Consider the following 4,474-nt stretch of genomic DNA (forward strand, 5'->3'; position numbering starts at 1 on the left):
TCATATTGGTTAAAAAAATTCGGTGAACAGAGAAATAGAGAGGCCCATGTTAAAAAGATTGTCCCTCTTCTTATGGCGTCGACTCGGAGGCAGCATTTTCACGTGGAATTGCATGTTTCTCGTGAAGGGGTTATGTTTTTGTCTCTATCGGTCCTTGGTTACACTTCTTTTTCACGCGGATGGATTGGATTTATTTTGACAAGCTTAATTTTCATGTTGGTTACACTTCTTGTTCTCGTGATTCATGTTGACAAGCTTAATTTTCACATGAAGCAGCTCACCAGTCACCATGGACATGGATGCTTAGCTTAGTCGTCCAACTACTTAAGCCATTCGGGGAGGAACCAAGGCGAAGTATATAATACTAATGCTTATATACTCACAGGCGCAGCACATATATAGCAGCAAGAGCTTAATGCCGACGCATGGGCGAGTGGCGAGCAGGCGCCTGGTGAAGGCCTCCGATGCCTCCATTGAGCCGCATGTCGTCGCCTTCTCCAACCTCGACCTTCTCAATGACGTTCAAATGTCAATGACATGCGTCTATCCCAGACCTTTGTTGGGCGACTTCAACGGCGTTGTTGCGGCTTTCGAGGCTCAGTTGCCATCATTCCTCAACTACTTCTTCCACTTGTCCGGCCGAATCATGCGCAATCCAAGCTCTGGCCTTCCCGAGCTCCGCTGCCACAACCAAGGCGCGGAGCTTGTGGTAGCACATGCCGACGTGGAGCTGGGAACCCTGAACTGGGCCTTGACCGAGGAGTCCTTGAAGAAGATACAGCTGCCGTACGCCGAGGAAGTCCCGCTGTCGGTACAGCTCGTGTCCTTCACGTGCGGCGGCTTCGCCGTTGTTTGGGGGACACACCACCTGATCGGCGATGGGCACTTTGGGGCGATGCTCGTAAAGATGGGGTCCGAGGTTGTGCGGTCGGGTACCATCACCAGAGACGCCCCGACGCACGATCGCTCGGTGCTCTTTCGCCCACGGAACCCGCTGTCGTACAGCGCCTCGGTCGCCGGGATGTTCACGCCGTGGGACCACGAGCACCAGGTGAACGCCCTGACCGCCGAGGAGAGCTTCATCTGCCGCCTCTACCGCGTCGACGGGCACGACATCGCAAGACTTCGTGAGGCCGCGAGCACCGAGGGCCGGCGCGCCACGCGCGTCCAGGCGGTGTCGGCGTACCTGTGGAATGTATTCGCGGGCGTGGTGGCAGCGTCGACGCGGCCGACAGAGACTGATCCACGCTGCCGCATGCTATGGTGGGTGGACGGGAGGCGGCGGCTCTCCCGCCGCCGGAGCTCCGTTCACGGCTGCGCAGCTACACGGGCAACGTGATGTCCTACGCTCAGGTGGACGCATCCGCTCACACGGTCCTGGCCGAGTCGCTGCCTAACGTGGCGACAATGGTGCGTGAGGCCATCGCGGCGAGGAACTACGATGAGATGTACCAGGATCTCGTGGACTGGGTGGAGGAGCAGAAGCCAGCGAGGCTGATCGAGACACCAACCGTGGGCCTCGGCAGCCCCACTGTTGCCCAGACGATGGTGTCCAGCTCGTTCCCGATCGACGCCGACTTCGGCTTCGGCCAGGCCGCGCTGGTCATGCCGGTGGAGTCGAGCTTCGGGAGGCTTTGCGCGTCCCTGCTATCCATATGCGCACGGCCAGGAGACACCGAGTCGTGGATCGTCAGCGCGTACATATGGCCCTGCCTCGCCGCGGCGCTCGAGTCTGAGGAGCAGCGCGTGTTCAAGCCCCTCACGGCGGAGTACCTTGGTCTCACCCGTGGTAACCATGAGCCTGCTGATGAAGCCAGACCTCGTCTCTGAGGACAGCGCGTCTATCACGGAGCAGTACCTAGCTAGGGTCATCACGCTCGCTCGGAAAGAATTAAGACCATGTTCAGATTTCAAATTATACCATTGGGAAAAATAATGTTTAAAATACAGATTAAATCCGAAAAATAGCTCATTCATAAAGTAGATATTCTTGTAAGTTTGTAACTATCTTTTATCTGGTACTGGATCTATGTTTGTTTAGCATCGAGCTGATTGAGAGGGAGATTGTTGGATTCGTGGGAACATACGACAGTGCTCAAGTTTTCACCTCCCAGAGGCCAGAGCTAAGTGCAGTTTTCCCCTACATAAACACCCAATGAGATGACGGTCCGTTCACCGAACCCGCTCCCGTCGCCTCCCCGTGGGCGACCGGGGCGCCCCGTTCTCCCCACCCTCTACGCCCCTCCTCCCTCCTTCCCCGTCGCCGCTGCCGGCGGGAGCCGCCGGGCAAAGCCTGGGCGGTGCTGGCGGCGGCGGTTTCCTTCTCTCCCGTGCGCTTGGGAGGCCAGACGGGGCGGGCTCGACCAGGCGGCGTTGGAGGGCGCCGGCTACGGCCCAGGCTGAATCCAGCGTTCTTCTTCGGCCAACTTTTCTAGGGCTTTAAAACTGTGACACGTGGACAAACTTTTTGTTGTGTGCTGTTAAACGCTCGGTTTTTGGTCTGGAAGCAAGAAAACGGACTGTGAGCAACCAATCAGGTCCATTATATTTATATAACTTCTTAACTATCAAAGAAAATGGTAAGCCTTTTGTCTTCTTTTCAAAAAATAAATTTTCCCTTGACAAACACTAGCAACCTGTAGATACGTGCAGATTGTCAACAAACATTGCACTTACTGGCGACATCTTTTTTCCTTTTGATTTGTCATTGTGTTTGGAGAGGTTGCGGGTCCCTTAACAACGACAGATCAACTGGTTAACTTGTGACACTTTGGACTCTGGCAAAAAAAAAAAAAACATGCGACGCTTTGAGGCATATATGCACACTTTTCCTAATTTTCAGCTAGATGAAAACGCAATTCGCTTTAAGTCAGATCGGTTGCCGTTCATTCTTAAGTCTGTTGCGAATCTTGAAGTCAGCTCGGTCAAGCCGCACGCGTCTTTTGTTCCTTCCGGTTTTTAGGCTGGTTTATTTATAATTTTTCTCGGCTTAAATTTTAGGGTCAGTGTCCCCTTGAGTCTTGTCTGTAGCTAGTTCACTTTCCCCTTTCTCTGTCAGGGGAGAGAGGGTTAGAGACGAGGGCAGAGTCGTGGTGCCGTGGTGGTGGCCTCTCAGCCCGGCGGAGGGGCTGGTCCTTCCGCGGCAGTTGAATCGGGAATGCTACCAGAGCGAGGTGCTGGGAGTAGTCTGCTGGGTTCTCCTTCCCGCTTTGTTGTGAGAAGCATGGGGCTGCGTAGAGGCAGAGAATTTGGTGCTCCATAGCGAAGGTTCCAGCGAGCTGCCATCGTTTCGAGGAGGTGGTCGGAGCTTGCGTCGACGGCGGCGTGGGTACGTTTCTTAGTCTTTTAACCTCTCTCTGTTTCCCGCTTGCAGACATGTAGGATTTTGTGCGCCGATCTGGTGTATTGTTGTTCTTAGTTGTAGATGGGAACGCAAATACATGGATTTGTTCGTAGTTGATGTGAGGCCCCCATGATTTTGCTTGTTTGGCTGTTCATATGATTCTACCTAGTTCATTTGATTAAGTTGTCGTCTGTCGGGAACCTCCGTTCAGTTGTTCGACCTCTCATGGTGGAGTAGTATCAAGATATAAGCATACACACAGAGCACCTCTGCAAATCATCTCGTAGCTGTTTTTAGGTAGCCCATTATTTGCATATTTTTAACTGAATTTCACGTAGGTTTTGTATTGTCTGAATCGATTCAGTTTTCCTTCTTGTTACTCCCGTTAGTGATAGACTGATAGGGATGTCAGTGTGTCAGGTGGATGTAATAGATAGAAGGAGAGCAGATGATTTGGGAAACGAGATGGATTAGTTCCCATTGGTTTTGCCATCTCAGCTTAATTGGCTGTGGTTTTCCTCGTATACGTGAGCGAGCATGTGCATGTGCGGGTCAATTGAGTGAAGTATCAATTTGCTCATCTCACGTACCAACACATAATTCCCCCTCACTTTGTTTCTTCATGCCTCTTCTTGTTTCTGCACACCTAGATGCGTACTGAACACTTGTCCAAAAAATGGAGTGCTCTTTGAACACTCCAAAGACAACAAACCTCCAAAGAGAGTTTTCTCTGTTTGTCAATGTCAGTCTTTTATTAGCTCAGCTTATTTTCTTAGTCTTCCTTTTTAGCTCAGTCTTTTCTTCAGAGTTTAGTTGGCTGACATCACTCACGGCAATTAATCCACAAAAGTTGAGTTTACTTGGCTGAGTCTTTCATTCATTCATTTTGTTATTTAGTCTCTCGGTAATTTCATTACATCATTTTCAGATATTGTGATTCTCTCAGTCTTCATTTTTTTCTTCATTCTTGTCTTTTGTCTTCATTCTTTACTCATTCTCTTATTTTATTCAGCCCTATATACTTTACTTTTTATTCAGTTCTCAGTTATTCTTTCTTCATTTGTTCATTTTTATTCTTTAATATCTTAATCACTTTTTCTTCATCATTACCTTTTCTTCATCATTCCTTTT

At 50.4% G+C, this 4,474-nt stretch overlaps 1 pseudogene; it reads left to right on the forward strand.

Annotated features, from left to right (window-relative positions):
* Positions 1-415: 415 nt before the first annotated feature.
* LOC124695266 lies at positions 416-1,830 on the forward strand (annotated as a pseudogene).
* Positions 1,831-4,474: the final 2,644 nt, after the last annotated feature.

Source organism: Lolium rigidum, chromosome 3 (genome assembly GCF_022539505.1).
Source record: "Lolium rigidum isolate FL_2022 chromosome 3, APGP_CSIRO_Lrig_0.1, whole genome shotgun sequence".
NCBI lineage: Eukaryota > Viridiplantae > Streptophyta > Magnoliopsida > Poales > Poaceae > Lolium > Lolium rigidum.